The following is a 16,743-nucleotide window of genomic DNA, read 5'->3' as shown; positions in this document are numbered from 1 at the left end:
CACTCCCTGTCCCTTCCCACGCCCGAGACAGGGACAGCTGCTGGCTCGCCGTGCACACCGGGGCCAGCAGGCCGAGCCGGGGCCCGCCGCACTCAAGATCCCTCGCCAAAAAAGCCCCTGCCGTGACTCGCAGTCCAGCCGCGGCCACAGCGCAAAGTACTAACCGGCGTACCATCACGGCCCTCGCCTGCGCACCCCCCCGGCAGCTGAGCGAGAGAGCCTCAGCTCTGCGCTCACACAAAGGCCGCCTCCCTCACCCAGCCCGGGGGAAGAGTTCGCAGGCCTTCCCGTGACGCTCCCCCTCAACATCATTCTCAAAGGAAAAAAGAGCGGAGGCCGGCCTGCTGCCGCTCCGCGTTTCTCTCTCCCTCGCCACCCCCTTCGGCTGGGCCGTTGTCCTCATGCCCTGGGCCAGAGTCTTTCCCTCTGCGCTTCACCGCCAGGTCTCGCAGTGAGGCTTTCCCGAGGGCGAGCCGGAGCCGGTGCCTTTGCAGGGTGCTCGTCTCTCTGACGGTAGAAATCACCCGGCCGGGGCGGGAGTGCTGCTTGCCGTACTGGGAGGAGAAGGGCCCAGGCCAGAGTCTGCTTGCCAGGCCGGTTGCATTGCTGTCTCTCTCCCTGCAAAAGGCTGACGGCGGCACCACCACCACCAGCAGCGGCCTCCCCGTCGGGGAATTGAACCCCGGTCTCCCGCGTGACAGGCGGGGATACTCACCACTATACTAACGAGGAAAGGAACGGGGCCTCCTGCTCCGGCCTCTTCCCTCACACCAGATATCTACTCTCTACCCGCCACTCCGCCCCGCCCCGCCCCGCCCCGCCCCGCCGCCCACAGCACCGGCCGCGCTGGGCAACACCAGCGCTTCTTCACTTTGACTTCCAAAACACCTTGGCTGCACGCACCAATAGCCCTCTCCGTCTTCTCGCACGCTCGCTCTGTGGGGAAGGCCATTCGAGGGGGACTCCGCTCCTCCCGCCAAGCCTCATCGGCACCTTCCTCCTCCTCGCCCAAGCCCTGCTTTCTGCCCTCCCCCTTCCTCACATCCCACGCTCCTCAAACTCACGCCGTCCCACACTCGGCCACGGGAGCCCTTGCCGTTCCAAGCCCTTCCTCGGGCGGGGCTGCAGCCCCTCAGGCCCGCACGGCCTTCCCTGCCGCGCCCGCTGGACGCCCAGTCCAAGCACAGCGCTTTCCGGGAGGGAAGGAGCTGCTCACGGACTCTGGCAACAGCCAGAAGGCCCCTGGCTCTCCTTCCCGAGGATCTACTCCACTCCCTGTCCCTTCCCACGCCCGAGACAGGGACAGCTGCTGGCTCGCCGTGCACACCGGGGCCAGCAGGCCGAGCCGGGGCCCGCCGCACTCAAGATCCCTCGCCAAAAAAGCCCCTGCCGTGACTCGCAGTCCAGCCGCGGCCACAGCGCAAAGTACTAACCGGCGTACCATCACGGCCCTCGCCTGCGCACCCCCCCGGCAGCTGAGCGAGAGAGCCTCAGCTCTGCGCTCACACAAAGGCCGCCTCCCTCACCCAGCCCGGGGGAAGAGTTCGCAGGCCTTCCCGTGACGCTCCCCCTCAACATCATTCTCAAAGGAAAAAAGAGCGGAGGCCGGCCTGCTGCCGCTCCGCGTTTCTCTCTCCCTCGCCACCCCCTTCGGCTGGGCCGTTGTCCTCATGCCCTGGGCCAGAGTCTTTCCCTCTGCGCTTCACCGCCAGGTCTCGCAGTGAGGCTTTCCCGAGGGCAAGCCGGAGCCGGTGCCTTTGCAGGGTGCTCGTCTCTCTGAGGGTAGAAATCACCCGGCCGGGGCGGGAGTGCTGCTTGCCGTACTGGGAGGAGAAGGGCCCAGGCCAGAGTCTGCTTGCCAGGCCGGTTGCATTGCTGTCTCTCTCCCTGCAAAAGGCTGACGGCGGCACCACCACCAGCAGCGGCCTCCCCGTCGGGGAATTGAACCCCGGTCTCCCGCGTGACAGGCGGGGATACTCACCACTATACTAACGAGGAAAGGAACGGGGCCTCCTGCTCCGGCCTCTTCCCTCACACCAGATATCTACTCTCTACCCGCCTCTCCGCCCCGCCCCGCCCCGCCCCGCCGCCCACAGCACCGGCCGCGCTGGGCAACACCAGCGCTGCTTCACTTTGACTTCCAAAACACCTTGGCTGCACGCACCAATAGCCCTCTCCGTCTTCTCGCACGCTCGCTCTGTGGGGAAGGCCATTCGAGGGGGACTCCGCTCCTCCCGCCAAGCCTCATCGGCACCTTCCTCCTCCTCGCCCAAGCCCTGCTTTCTGCCCTCCCCCTTCCTCACATCCCACGCTCCTCAAACTCACGCCGTCCCACACTCGGCCACGGGAGCCCTTGCCGTTCCAAGCCCTTCCTCGGGCGGGGCTGCAGCCCCTCAGGCCCGCACGGCCTTCCCTGCCGCGCCCGCTGGACGCCCAGTCCAAGCACAGCGCTTTCCGGGAGGGAAGGAGCTGCTCACGGACTCTGGCAACAGCCAGAAGGCCTCTGGCTCTCCTTCCCGAGGATCTACTCCACTCCCTGTCCCTTCCCACGCCCGAGACAGGGACAGCTGCTGGCTCGCCGTGCACACCGGGGCCAGCAGGCCGAGCCGGGGCCCGCCGCACTCAAGATCCCTCGCCAAAAAAGCCCCTGCCGTGACTCGCAGTCCAGCCGCGGCCACAGCGCAAAGTACTAACCGGCGTACCATCACGGCCCTCGCCTGCGCACCCCCCCGGCAGCTGAGCGAGAGAGCCTCAGCTCTGCGCTCACACAAAGGCCGCCTCCCTCACCCAGCCCGGGGGAAGAGTTCGCAGGCCTTCCCGTGACGCTCCCCCTCAACATCATTCTCAAAGGAAAAAAGAGCGGAGGCCGGCCTGCTGCCGCTCCGCGTTTCTCTCTCCCTCGCCACCCCCTTCGGCTGGGCCGTTGTCCTCATGCCCTGGGCCAGAGTCTTTCCCTCTGCGCTTCACCGCCAGGTCTCGCAGTGAGGCTTTCCCGAGGGCAAGCCGGAGCCGGTGCCTTTGCAGGGTGCTCGTCTCTCTGACGGTAGAAATCACCCGGCCGGGGCGGGAGTGCTGCTTGCCGTACTGGGAGGAGAAGGGCCCAGGCCAGAGTCTGCTTGCCAGGCCGGTTGCATTGCTGTCTCTCTCCCTGCAAAAGGCTGACGGCGGCACCACCACCAGCAGCGGCCTCCCCGTCGGGGAATTGAACCCCGGTCTCCCGCGTGACAGGCGGGGATACTCACCACTATACTAACGAGGAAAGGAACGGGGCCTCCTGCTCCGGCCTCTTCCCTCACACCAGATATCTACTCTCTACCCGCCACTCCGCCCCGCCCCGCCCCGCCGCCCACAGCACCGGCCGCGCTGGGCAACACCAGCGCTTCTTCACTTTGACTTCCAAAACACCTTGGCTGCACGCACCAATAGCCCTCTCCGTCTTCTCGCACGCTCGCTCTGTGGGGAAGGCCATTCGAGGGGGACTCCGCTCCTCCCGCCAAGCCTCATCGGCACCTTCCTCCTCCTCGCCCAAGCCCTGCTTTCTGCCCTCCCCCTTCCTCACATCCCACGCTCCTCAAACTCACGCCGTCCCACACTCGGCCACGGGAGCCCTTGCCGTTCCAAGCCCTTCCTCGGGCGGGGCTGCAGCCCCTCAGGCCCGCACGGCCTTCCCTGCCGCGCCCGCTGGACGCCCAGTCCAAGCACAGCGCTTTCCGGGAGGGAAGGAGCTGCTCACGGACTCTGGCAACAGCCAGAAGGCCCCTGGCTCTCCTTCCCGAGGATCTACTCCACTCCCTGTCCCTTCCCACGCCCGAGACAGGGACAGCTGCTGGCTCGCCGTGCACACCGGGGCCAGCAGGCCGAGCCGGGGCCCGCCGCACTCAAGATCCCTCGCCAAAAAAGCCCCTGCCGTGACTCGCAGTCCAGCCGCGGCCACAGCGCAAAGTACTAACCGGCGTACCATCACGGCCCTCGCCTGCGCACCCCCCCGGCAGCTGAGCGAGAGAGCCTCAGCTCTGCGCTCACACAAAGGCCGCCTCCCTCACCCAGCCCGGGGGAAGAGTTCGCAGGCCTTCCCGTGACGCTCCCCCTCAACATCATTCTCAAAGGAAAAAAGAGCGGAGGCCGGCCTGCTGCCGCTCCGCGTTTCTCTCTCCCTCGCCACCCCCTTCGGCTGGGCCGTTGTCCTCATGCCCTGGGCCAGAGTCTTTCCCTCTGCGCTTCACCGCCAGGTCTCGCAGTGAGGCTTTCCCGAGGGCAAGCCGGAGCCGGTGCCTTTGCAGGGTGCTCGTCTCTCTGACGGTAGAAATCACCCGGCCGGGGCGGGAGTGCTGCTTGCCGTACTGGGAGGAGAAGGGCCCAGGCCAGAGTCTGCTTGCCAGGCCGGTTGCATTGCTGTCTCTCTCCCTGCAAAAGGCTGACGGCGGCACCACCACCAGCAGCGGCCTCCCCGTTGGGGAATTGAACCCCGGTCTCCCGCGTGACAGGCGGGGATACTCACCACTATACTAACGAGGAAAGGAACGGGGCCTCCTGCTCCGGCCTCTTCCCTCACACCAGATATCTACTCTCTACCCGCCACTCCGCCCCGCCCCGCCCCGCCGCCCACAGCACCGGCCGCGCTGGGCAACACCAGCGCTTCTTCACTTTGACTTCCAAAACACCTTGGCTGCACGCACCAATAGCCCTCTCCGTCTTCTCGCACGCTCGCTCTGTGGGGAAGGCCATTCGAGGGGGACTCCGCTCCTCCCGCCAAGCCTCATCGGCACCTTCCTCCTCCTCGCCCAAGCCCTGCTTTCTGCCCTCCCCCTTCCTCACATCCCACGCTCCTCAAACTCACGCCGTCCCACACTCGGCCACGGGAGCCCTTGCCGTTCCAAGCCCTTCCTCGGGCGGGGCTGCAGCCCCTCAGGCCCGCACGGCCTTCCCTGCCGCGCCCGCTGGACGCCCAGTCCAAGCACAGCGCTTTCCGGGAGGGAAGGAGCTGCTCACGGACTCTGGCAACAGCCAGAAGGCCCCTGGCTCTCCTTCCCGAGGATCTACTCCACTCCCTGTCCCTTCCCACGCCCGAGACAGGGACAGCTGCTGGCTCGCCGTGCACACCGGGGCCAGCAGGCCGAGCCGGGGCCCGCCGCACTCAAGATCCCTCGCCAAAAAAGCCCCTGCCGTGACTCGCAGTCCAGCCGCGGCCACAGCGCAAAGTACTAACCGGCGTACCATCACGGCCCTCGCCTGCGCACCCCCCCGGCAGCTGAGCGAGAGAGCCTCAGCTCTGCGCTCACACAAAGGCCGCCTCCCTCACCCAGCCCGGGGGAAGAGTTCGCAGGCCTTCCCGTGACGCTCCCCCTCAACATCATTCTCAAAGGAAAAAAGAGCGGAGGCCGGCCTGCTGCCGCTCCGCGTTTCTCTCTCCCTCGCCACCCCCTTCGGCTGGGCCGTTGTCCTCATGCCCTGGGCCAGAGTCTTTCCCTCTGCGCTTCACCGCCAGGTCTCGCAGTGAGGCTTTCCCGAGGGCAAGCCGGAGCCGGTGCCTTTGCAGGGTGCTCGTCTCTCTGACGGTAGAAATCACCCGGCCGGGGCGGGAGTGCTGCTTGCCGTACTGGGAGGAGAAGGGCCCAGGCCAGAGTCTGCTTGCCAGGCCGGTTGCATTGCTGTCTCTCTCCCTGCAAAAGGCTGACGGCGGCACCACCACCAGCAGCGGCCTCCCCGTCGGGGAATTGAACCCCGGTCTCCCGCGTGACAGGCGGGGATACTCACCACTATACTAACGAGGAAAGGAACGGGGCCTCCTGCTCCGGCCTCTTCCCTCACACCAGATATCTACTCTCTACCCGCCACTCCGCCCCGCCCCGCCGCCCACAGCACCGGCCGCGCTGGGCAACACCAGCGCTGCTTCACTTTGACTTCCAAAACACCTTGGCTGCACGCACCAATAGCCCTCTCCGTCTTCTCGCACGCTCGCTCTGTGGGGAAGGCCATTCGAGGGGGACTCCGCTCCTCCCGCCAAGCCTCATCGGCACCTTCCTCCTCCTCGCCCAAGCCCTGCTTTCTGCCCTCCCCCTTCCTCACATCCCACGCTCCTCAAACTCACGCCGTCCCACACTCGGCCACGGGAGCCCTTGCCGTTCCAAGCCCTTCCTCGGGCGGGGCTGCAGCCCCTCAGGCCCGCACGGCCTTCCCTGCCGCGCCCGCTGGACGCCCAGTCCAAGCACAGCGCTTTCCGGGAGGGAAGGAGCTGCTCACGGACTCTGGCAACAGCCAGAAGGCCCCTGGCTCTCCTTCCCGAGGATCTACTCCACTCCCTGTCCCTTCCCACGCCCGAGACAGGGACAGCTGCTGGCTCGCCGTGCACACCGGGGCCAGCAGGCCGAGCCGGGGCCCGCCGCACTCAAGATCCCTCGCCAAAAAAGCCCCTGCCGTGACTCGCAGTCCAGCCGCGGCCACAGCGCAAAGTACTAACCGGCGTACCATCACGGCCCTCGCCTGCGCACCCCCCCGGCAGCTGAGCGAGAGAGCCTCAGCTCTGCGCTCACACAAAGGCCGCCTCCCTCACCCAGCCCGGGGGAAGAGTTCGCAGGCCTTCCCGTGACGCTCCCCCTCAACATCATTCTCAAAGGAAAAAAGAGCGGAGGCCGGCCTGCTGCCGCTCCGCGTTTCTCTCTCCCTCGCCACCCCCTTCGGCTGGGCCGTTGTCCTCATGCCCTGGGCCAGAGTCTTTCCCTCTGCGCTTCACCGCCAGGTCTCGCAGTGAGGCTTTCCCGAGGGCAAGCCGGAGCCGGTGCCTTTGCAGGGTGCTCGTCTCTCTGACGGTAGAAATCACCCGGCCGGGGCGGGAGTGCTGCTTGCCGTACTGGGAGGAGAAGGGCCCAGGCCAGAGTCTGCTTGCCAGGCCGGTTGCATTGCTGTCTCTCTCCCTGCAAAAGGCTGACGGCGGCACCACCACCAGCAGCGGCCTCCCCGTCGGGGAATTGAACCCCGGTCTCCCGCGTGACAGGCGGGGATACTCACCACTATACTAACGAGGAAAGGAACGGGGCCTCCTGCTCCGGCCTCTTCCCTCACACCAGATATCTACTCTCTACCCGCCACTCCGCCCCGCCCCGCCCCGCCCCGCCCCGCCCCGCCCCGCCCCGCCGCCCACAGCACTGGCCGCGCTGGGCAACACCAGCGCTTCTTCACTTTGACTTCCAAAACACCTTGGCTGCACGCACCAATAGCCCTCTCCGTCTTCTCGCACGCTCGCTCTGTGGGGAAGGCCATTCGAGGGGGACTCCGCTCCTCCCGCCAAGCCTCATCGGCACCTTCCTCCTCCTCGCCCAAGCCCTGCTTTCTGCCCTCCCCCTTCCTCACATCCCACGCTCCTCAAACTCACGCCGTCCCACACTCGGCCACGGGAGCCCTTGCCGTTCCAAGCCCTTCCTCGGGCGGGGCTGCAGCCCCTCAGGCCCGCACGGCCTTCCCTGCCGCGCCCGCTGGACGCCCAGTCCAAGCACAGCGCTTTCCGGGAGGGAAGGAGCTGCTCACGGACTCTGGCAACAGCCAGAAGGCCCCTGGCTCTCCTTCCCGAGGATCTACTCCACTCCCTGTCCCTTCCCACGCCCGAGACAGGGACAGCTGCTGGCTCGCCGTGCACACCGGGGCCAGCAGGCCGAGCCGGGGCCCGCCGCACTCAAGATCCCTCGCCAAAAAAGCCCCTGCCGTGACTCGCAGTCCAGCCGCGGCCACAGCGCAAAGTACTAACCGGCGTACCATCACGGCCCTCGCCTGCGCACCCCCCCGGCAGCTGAGCGAGAGAGCCTCAGCTCTGCGCTCACACAAAGGCCGCCTCCCTCACCCAGCCCGGGGGAAGAGTTCGCAGGCCTTCCCGTGACGCTCCCCCTCAACATCATTCTCAAAGGAAAAAAGAGCGGAGGCCGGCCTGCTGCCGCTCCGCGTTTCTCTCTCCCTCGCCACCCCCTTCGGCTGGGCCGTTGTCCTCATGCCCTGGGCCAGAGTCTTTCCCTCTGCGCTTCACCGCCAGGTCTCGCAGTGAGGCTTTCCCGAGGGCAAGCCGGAGCCGGTGCCTTTGCAGGGTGCTCGTCTCTCTGACGGTAGAAATCACCCGGCCGGGGCGGGAGTGCTGCTTGCCGTACTGGGAGGAGAAGGGCCCAGGCCAGAGTCTGCTTGCCAGGCCGGTTGCATTGCTGTCTCTCTCCCTGCAAAAGGCTGACGGCGGCACCACCACCAGCAGCGGCCTCCCCGTCGGGGAATTGAACCCCGGTCTCCCGCGTGACAGGCGGGGATACTCACCACTATACTAACGAGGAAAGGAACGGGGCCGCCTGCTCCGGCCTCTTCCCTCACACCAGATATCTACTCTCTACCCGCCACTCCGCCCCGCCCCGCCGCCCACAGCACCGGCCGCGCTGGGCAACACCAGCGCTTCTTCACTTTGACTTCCAAAACACCTTGGCTGCACGCACCAATAGCCCTCTCCGTCTTCTCGCACGCTCGCTCTGTGGGGAAGGCCATTCGAGGGGGACTCCGCTCCTCCCGCCAAGCCTCATCGGCACCTTCCTCCTCCTCGCCCAAGCCCTGCTTTCTGCCCTCCCCCTTCCTCACATCCCACGCTCCTCAAACTCACGCCGTCCCACACTCGGCCACGGGAGCCCTTGCCGTTCCAAGCCCTTCCTCGGGCGGGGCTGCAGCCCCTCAGGCCCGCACGGCCTTCCCTGCCGCGCCCGCTGGACGCCCAGTCCAAGCACAGCGCTTTCCGGGAGGGAAGGAGCTGCTCACGGACTCTGGCAACAGCCAGAAGGCCCCTGGCTCTCCTTCCCGAGGATCTACTCCACTCCCTGTCCCTTCCCACGCCCGAGACAGGGACAGCTGCTGGCTCGCCGTGCACACCGGGGCCAGCAGGCCGAGCCGGGGCCCGCCGCACTCAAGATCCCTCGCCAAAAAAGCCCCTGCCGTGACTCGCAGTCCAGCCGCGGCCACAGCGCAAAGTACTAACCGGCGTACCATCACGGCCCTCGCCTGCGCACCCCCCCGGCAGCTGAGCGAGAGAGCCTCAGCTCTGCGCTCACACAAAGGCCGCCTCCCTCACCCAGCCCGGGGGAAGAGTTCGCAGGCCTTCCCGTGACGCTCCCCCTCAACATCATTCTCAAAGGAAAAAAGAGCGGAGGCCGGCCTGCTGCCGCTCCGCGTTTCTCTCTCCCTCGCCACCCCCTTCGGCTGGGCCGTTGTCCTCATGCCCTGGGCCAGAGTCTTTCCCTCTGCGCTTCACCGCCAGGTCTCGCAGTGAGGCTTTCCCGAGGGCGAGCCGGAGCCGGTGCCTTTGCAGGGTGCTCGTCTCTGACGGTAGTAATTACCCGGCCGGGGCGGGAGTGCTGCTTGCCGTACTGGGAGGAGAAGGGCCCAGGCCAGAGTCTGCTTGCCAGGCAGGTTGCATTGCTGTCTCTCTCCCTGCAAAAGGCTGACGGCACCACCACCAGCAGCAGCCTCCCTGTCAGGGAATTGAACCCCGGTCTCCCGCATGACAGGCGGGGATACTCACCACTATACTAACGAGGAAAGGAACAGGGCCTCCTGCTCCGGCCTCTTCCCTCACACCAGATATCTACTCTCTACCCGCCACTCCGCCCCGCCCCGCCCCGCCGCTGTCACGTTGCTGAATTGGAGTGAAGCAGCCAGATTGCTGCTGCACCCCTAGGTGGGGGTGTTGGCCCCAGAAATTGGTATGGGGGGAGCCATGTGGGGTATTGAATGGGAGATTATTGTTTGTTGATCTTATGTACGCTATTTATGTGAGTGTATAATGTCTACGTGTGTAGGTAGGAATCTGTAATCTGTGTGGAAGCTGAATATTTCTGTGAATGTGGTTGAGCATTGCTATGGACAGCCTGAGTAGTGAAGCCCTGTGGAACAATGGCCCTTGATGGCCCAAAGACACACCTAAAGCAGGAGGGAGGAGACCCAAGAGCTGCCAGCAGAGAGAGGCTGAGGACCAGGTGACCTGCTACATACTAGAAGAGGCCAGGAAGGAGTATAAAGAGGCCATTTTGTTCTCAGCTCAGCACTTCATCCCAGAGGCAGCACTGCAGGGATTGAAGAGCCCGGAAGACCTGTGAACCCATCCTGATCGTAGGATGTGCAATAAGAACTTTTAAACCAGCAGCTGCAACACCTCTGCTAGAGTCTGCATCGAGAACTGGGAGATTCGGTGCATGTAACGTACTGTACTTTAATAACCTTACTCTCAGGCTTTTCTTTCTTGTAATAATAAACCTTTAGATATAGATTCTAAAGGATTGGCCCAGCGTGATTTGTGGGTAAGGTCCAGAGGGTAAATTGACCAGGGATCTGTGGCTGGTTTCTTGGAACCGGACAGAACTTGTTCGGGGTAGGTGGGATTGGGTGCTAGGACCCCCCCACCTGTGTATAGGCCCGGGGCCATCTGGGGCACGGATATTGATGGGGTTTCGGAGGGGTTTTGCTCGGGAGGCTTCAGGCAGGCTGCTGAAGCGCTCTGTGAGACTGGTTTGTGGCCTGTTTGGAGAGGTCGCCAGTCAGGGGGACTGTAAGGAGCCCCGGATTTGAGCAATTCGCCCTGAGCGGACGCCCTCAGCTGTGCCCAGACACGGCCCGGTCCGTCACAGCCGCCCACAGCACCGGCCGCGCTGGGCAACACCAGCGCTTCTTCACTTTGACTTCCAAAACACCTTGGCTGCACGCACCAATAGCCCTCTCCGTCTTCTCGCACGCTCGCTCTGTGGGGAAGGCCATTCGAGGGGGACTCCGCTCCTCCCGCCAAGCCTCATCAGCACCTTCCTCCTCCTCGCCCAAGCCTTGCTTTCTGCCCTCCCCCTTCCTCACATCCCACTCTCCTCAAACTCACGCCATCCCACACTCGGCCACGGGAGCCCTTGCCGTTCCAAGCCCTTCCTCGGGCGGGGCTGCAGCTCCTCACCACCACCGCCAGCACTCCCCTGTGTAGGGAATTGACCTCCGGTCTCCCATGTGACAGGAGGGGATACTGACTACTATATTAACAAGGAAAGGCAGTGGGACTTTTGCTTTGACGCTTTGTGCCACGCCACATAGCTGTACAGTATCTTCCCCGCAATCCTGGACTCAAGCGTTTGATCCCTACCCTCTGGGCCCGGCCTTCAAGCTAGCTTTCTATCCATCTTACCGTCCATATGTCCAATCCACAGTCCCTTTAGTTGCTGGCAAGTATATTGTGGAAGACCGTGTCAAAAGCCTTGTTAAAGTCAAGGTATAGCACATCCACTGACTTTCACATGTCCACAGAGTCAGTTACCTCATTATAGAAGCTAATCAGATTGGTGAGGCATGACTTGGTCTGTGTGAAGCCATGCTGACTATTCCTGATCACTTTCCTCTTTTCCACGTGCCTCAAAATGGATTCCTTGAGGATCCCTTCCATGATTTTTCTAGGAACTGAGGTAAGAGTGACCGACCTATAGTTCTTTGGATCGTCCTTCTTCCTATATTTGCCTTTTTCCAATCATTCAGGATCTCTCCCGATCTCCAGAACTTTCCAAAGATAACGGCCAAAGGCTCCTCAATGACATTTGCTAACTCCCTCAGTATCCTCGGATGCATTAAGTCCGGATGTATAGATTTGTGTACGTTTAGCTTTTCTAAATAGCTCCTAACCTGTTCTTTACCCACCAAGGGCTGTCCATCTTCATCCCATCTTGCGTCACTTAGCGCATTAGTCCAGGAGCCGACCTTGTCCATGAATACAGAGGGAAAGAAAGCAATGCAGACATTACAGGAAAAGTGTTGGATCTGAAAAGAATGTACAATGCCTGCAGTTGGCGGGTTTTATGTGACATGTAATCGGCTCTGCGGATCAAGAATTGGTTTAGTCGCTCATCAACAGCTTCAAAGAAGATGAGATCCCTCGATCGATGGCTCAGTGTAAGAAGATACCTTGGCTATGTCTACACTCGCGGCTTCTTGTGCAAGTATGGCCGTTCTTGCGCAAGAATCTGCAGAGCGTCTACACTGCCCGCCTGCTCTTGCGCAAGGAAATTTACAGTACGGCGTGGTAAGAGAGGTCTTCTGGCACAAGAGCTACGCTCTTTTTTAACAGGTGTAAGTCCTCTTGCGCAAGAGGGCATCGTGGACGCTCGGCAGGGATTTCTTGCGTAAGAAAGCCCTATGGCTAAAATGGCCGTCGGCGCTTTCTTGCTCTAGAGAGCGTCCACGCTGCCATGGGAGCTCTTGCGCAAAAGCATGGTGCGCACATGGCAGTGTGGACATTTTCTTGAGCAAGACTTCCTGCACAAGAACCCTCGCGCAAGATGTTCTTGTGCAAGAAGCCGCGAGTGTAGACATACCCCTTGAGTATAGTGGCTCCTTGCCATTGCTGGATTTGAAGGGGCCCTGGCTGCCTCAGGGAAGGAAAGGCAGAAGAGCGGTGGTCTGGTTTTAGGAAACCTTTGCCATCTGTGGATTGCATGCCTGTCAGGAGTTAGTGGTCCTGGGCCAAGAGCGGGGTCAGATTGGTTTGGGCAATTTCATAGAGTAGCCGGCCAGCAACATGCTAATGGAGCTTATGGAAGAACAAGTGACCAGGCCAGTTTCAGATCACACCCCGACAGTATTTTTAAATAGAAAGGAAACGTTAAACGTCTGTTAATAGGAGCTTAGCAGGCTTTGTGGCTGCCCCCTGCTCTGCGCGCCCAGCAGCCTGCGGGCAGGAGCCAGGCCTGGGAGCGGCGCCTCGTCCCGCCCGGCAGCACCGGAGACTTTACGGAGGATCCGTTTGGTTCCCTGCGCTTCGCACTGAAAGGGCACATGCCGCGGGTCGGAGCGAAAGGAGCCGGGGCAGCGCGGGGCTCGAACCCGCGACCTTGGCATTCCGAACACCGCGCGCTAACCAGCCGAGCTAAGCAGCCCAGGCCGAGCCCCCGTTCGCGTTTCCATTCAGGGGCGCAGACCCGACCCCGCCTCACTGCCGCGGCTCCGCTATTGGCTGAGGCTCTTCCCCGCACGTGCCGAGGGCAGCGCCAGACGGAGGCAACCGCAAGCGGCGGGCTGGGGACTCCCCCTGGGAAGGGCGGGGTTAGCGCGGCCCAGTTCCTGCAGACGCAGCACGAGCCCCACAGACACTGGTGCCGCCCCCTGCCCCCGAACCGCCTTGGCCTCGGATCCCCCTCGCCCCGCCCCCTACACCTTTGCCCCGCCCACAATCCAACGCCCGCCTTCCGACGCACAATAGCGTTCACGGACTGCGCAGGCGCCGATTTTCCCGCCAAAAGTGGACGGAACCAAAAAAGCGGAGAGCCCAGCGCGTTCCCCGCCCCCCGCTCCACCTTGCAGGCACATGGTATCGCCCAGTCCGGAGGGTATAAAAAGGCCTCTTTTGGCCACACCCCTTTCACTACTACTCGGCCACGCCCCCTCGCCGGCCGGGGGAGCGTTTCTCCAGCGGACTCGTGCAGCGGCGGCGCGGAGCCTCCTCCCGGGAGCGGCCGGGCGAGGTGAGTGTCGGAGCCGCCCCGCGCCCGCCGCCGAGCAGAGCCCGGGCCCGGGGCGAGCTCCCCTGGGCAGGCTCCGAGACGCGGGGCCAGCCCGGCCATGGGGCTGCTCCGCTGCAGGAGCCCTGAGCCCGCAGCCGGGAGCGGGGGGAGGAGCCCCGCGCCCCGGGGGAGAGCTGCCTTACAGGGGGGAGGCAGGGCTCTGAGCTGGGCCCCTTCCTAGAGCCCGGCCGCCTTACGCCACAGCCTGGCAGAGGGGAAACTGAGGCGCAGCCCTTAGCAGAGCTTGTCTTGGAAAGCTCCACTAGGACCTGGGTAAGTGTTGCCTTTGGGGGGGGAGGCTGTGCCCTGAGCCAGCCGGGGGTAAGTATCCCTCTGTGTATGGTGATTGGTTTCACTGGTGCTGGTTACAGGGACGGTTTTCCCATGTGCATAGCAGTTGGAATTGTGTGTCCTGAGATTGCTTTGTTACAGGTGTGTCTTCAAGGAGCCCTAGGGTTGGAGGCAAGGCTCTGAGCTGGGCCCCCTTCCTAGACCCCGGTAGCCTTACACTGCAAAGGGGAAACTGAGGAGCAGCCCTTAGCAGAGCTTACCCTGGAAAGCTCCACTAGGAGCTGGGTAAGTGTTGCCTTTGGTGGGGGAGGCTGTGCCCTGAGCCAGCTGGGTGTGAGTATCCCACAGTCTCTGTGTATGGTGATTGGTTTGACTGGTATTGGTTGGTTTCACTGGTGCTGGTTACAGGGACGGTTTTCCTGTGTGCATAGCAGTTGGAATTGTGTGTCCTGGGATTGTCTTAAAAGAGCTCTAGTGTGGGAGGCAAGGCTCTGAGCTGGGCCTCCTTCCTAGACCCCGGTGGCCTTACACTGCAGCCTGGCAAAGGGGAAACTGAGGAGCAGCCCTGAGGAGAGCTCCACTAGCACCTGGGTAAGTGTTGCCTTTGGTGGGGGAGGCCGTGCCCTGAGCCAGCTGGGTGTGAGTATCCCACAGTCTCTGTGTGATTGGTTTCACTGGTGCTGGTTGGTTTCACTGGTGCTGGTTACAGGGATGGTTTTCCCATGTGCATAGCAGTTGGAATTGTGTGTCCTGAGATTGCTTTGTTACAGGTGTGTCTTCAAGGAGCCCTAGGATGGGAGGCAGGGCTCTGAGCTGGGCCCCCTTCCTAGAGCCCGGCCGCCTTACGCCACAGCCTGGCAGAGGGGAAACTGAGGATCAGCCCTTAGCAGAGCTTGTCTTGGAAAGCTCCACTAGGAGCTGGGTAAGTGTTGCCTTTGGTGGGGGAGGCTGTGCCCTGAGCCAGCCAGGTGTGAGTATCGTACAGTCTCTGTGTGTGGTGATTGGTTTCATTGGTGCTGGTCGGTTTCACTGGTGCTGGTTACAGGGACGGTTTTCCCATGTGCCTAGCAGTTGAAATTGTGTGTCCTGAGATTTCTTTGTTACAGGTGTGTCTTAATAGAGCTCTAGGGTGGAAGGTAAGGCTCTGAGCTGGGCCTCCTTCCTAGAGCCCGGTGGCCTTACACTACAGCCTGGCAGAGGGGAAACTGAGGAGCAGCCCTTAGCAGAGCTTGTCTTGGAAAGCTCCACTAGGAGCTGGGGTAAGTGTTGCCTTTGGTGGGGGAGGCTGTGCCCTGAGCCAGCTGGGTGTGAGTATCCCACAGTCTGTGTGATTGGTTTCACTGGTATTGGTTGGTTTCACTGGTGCTGGTTACAGGGACGGTTTTCCCGTGTGTATAGCAGTTGGAATTGTGTGTCCTGAGATTGCTTTGTTACAGGTGTGTCTGAAAAGAGCTCTAGGGTTGGAGGCAAGGCTCTGAGCTGGGCCCCCTTCCTAGACCCCGGTAGCCTTACACTGCAAAGGGGAAACTGAGGAGCAGCCCTTAGCAGAGCTTACCCTGGAAAGCTCCACTAGCACCTGGGTAAGTGTTGCCTTTGGTGGGGGAGGCTGTGCCCTGAGCCAGCTGGGTGTGAGTATCCCACAGTCCCTGTGTATGGTGATTGGTTTGACTGGTATTGGTTGGTTTCACTGGTGCTGGTTACAGGGACGGTTTTCCCGTGTGCATAGCAGTTGGAATTGTGTCCTGGGATTGTCTTAAAAGAGCTCTAGTGTGGGAGGCAAGGCTCTGAGCTGGGCCTCCTTCCTAGACCCCGGTGGCCTTACACTGCAGCCTGGCAAAGGGGAAACTGAGGAGCAGCCCTGAGGAGAGCTCCACTAGCACCTGGGTAAGTGTTGCCTTTGGTGGGGGAGGCCGTGCCATTAGCCAGCTGGGTGTGAGTATCCCACAGTCTCTGTGTGATTGGTTTCACTGGTGCTGGTTGGTTTCACTGGTGCTGGTTACAGGGACGGTTTTCCCATGTGCATAGCAGTTGCAATTGTGTGTCCTGAGATTGCTTTGTTACAGGTGTGTCTTCAAGGAGCCCTAGGATGGGAGGCAGGGCTCTGAGCTGGGCCCCCTTCCTAGAGCCCGGCCGCCTTACGCCACAGCCTGGCAGAGGGGAAACTGAGGATCAGCCCTTAGCAGAGCTTGTCTTGGAAAGCTCCACTAGGAGCTGGATAAGTGTTGCCTTTGGTGGGGGAGGCTGTGCCCTGAGCCAGCCAGGTGTGAGTATCCTACAGTCTCTGTGTGTGGTGATTGGTTTCATTGGTGCTGGTCGGTTTCACTGGTGCTGGTTACAGGGACGGTTTTCCCATGTGCCTAGCAGTTGAAATTGTGTGTCCTGAGATTTTTGTTACAGGTGTGTCTTAATAGAGCTCTAGGGTGGAAGGTAAGGCTCTGAGCTGGGCCTCCTTCCTAGAGCCCGGTGGCCTTACACTACAGCCTGGCAGAGGGGAAACTGAGGATCAGCCCTTAGCAGAGCTTGTCTTGGAAAGCTCCACTAGGAGCTGGGGTAAGTGTTGCCTTTGGTGGGGGAGGCTGTGCCCTGAGCCAGCCAGGTGTGAGTATCCCACAGTCTCTATGCGTGGTGATTGGTTTCACTGGTGCTGGTTACAGGGACGGTTTTCCCATGTGCATAGCAGTTGGAATTGTGTGTCCTCAGATTGCTTTGTTACAGGTGTGTCTTCAAGGAGCCCTAGGGTGGGAGGCAAGGCTCTGAGCTGGGCCCCCTTCCTAGACCCCGGTAGCCTTACACTGCAAAGGGGAAACTGAGGAGCAGCCCTTAGCAGAGCTTACCCTGGAAAGCTCCACTAGGAGCTGGGTAAGGGTTGCCTTTGGTGGGGGAGGCTGTGCCCTGAGCCAGCTGGGTGTGAGTATCCCAC

General features: G+C 62.2%; 7 non-coding genes across 7 annotated transcripts; all 7 read right to left on the bottom strand.

Moving 5' to 3' along the window:
• Positions 1-660: 660 nt before the first annotated feature.
• TRNAD-GUC (transfer RNA aspartic acid (anticodon GUC)) lies at positions 661-732 on the bottom strand. Its single transcript has one exon. It is a non-coding gene; the product is annotated as a tRNA-Asp (tRNA).
• A 1,194-nt stretch (positions 733-1,926) lies between these two features.
• TRNAD-GUC (transfer RNA aspartic acid (anticodon GUC)) lies at positions 1,927-1,998 on the bottom strand. Its single transcript has one exon. It is a non-coding gene; the product is annotated as a tRNA-Asp (tRNA).
• A 1,189-nt stretch (positions 1,999-3,187) lies between these two features.
• Positions 3,188-3,259, bottom strand: TRNAD-GUC (transfer RNA aspartic acid (anticodon GUC)). Its single transcript has one exon. It is a non-coding gene; the product is annotated as a tRNA-Asp (tRNA).
• Positions 3,260-4,443: 1,184 nt separating this feature from the next.
• Positions 4,444-4,515, bottom strand: TRNAD-GUC (transfer RNA aspartic acid (anticodon GUC)). Its single transcript has one exon. It is a non-coding gene; the product is annotated as a tRNA-Asp (tRNA).
• Positions 4,516-5,699: 1,184 nt separating this feature from the next.
• On the bottom strand, positions 5,700-5,771 carry TRNAD-GUC (transfer RNA aspartic acid (anticodon GUC)). Its single transcript has one exon. It is a non-coding gene; the product is annotated as a tRNA-Asp (tRNA).
• Positions 5,772-6,950: 1,179 nt separating this feature from the next.
• TRNAD-GUC (transfer RNA aspartic acid (anticodon GUC)) lies at positions 6,951-7,022 on the bottom strand. The gene has a single exon. It is a non-coding gene; the product is annotated as a tRNA-Asp (tRNA).
• A 1,209-nt stretch (positions 7,023-8,231) lies between these two features.
• On the bottom strand, positions 8,232-8,303 carry TRNAD-GUC (transfer RNA aspartic acid (anticodon GUC)). The gene has a single exon. It is a non-coding gene; the product is annotated as a tRNA-Asp (tRNA).
• Between the last annotated feature and the right edge of the window lie 8,440 nt (positions 8,304-16,743).

Source organism: Pelodiscus sinensis, chromosome 1 (genome assembly GCF_049634645.1).
Source record: "Pelodiscus sinensis isolate JC-2024 chromosome 1, ASM4963464v1, whole genome shotgun sequence".
In the NCBI taxonomy this organism is placed as follows: Eukaryota; Metazoa; Chordata; order Testudines; family Trionychidae; genus Pelodiscus; species Pelodiscus sinensis.
The sequence above is the reverse complement of the archived record's forward strand: the minus strand, read 5'-3'. Positions and strand labels throughout refer to the sequence as shown.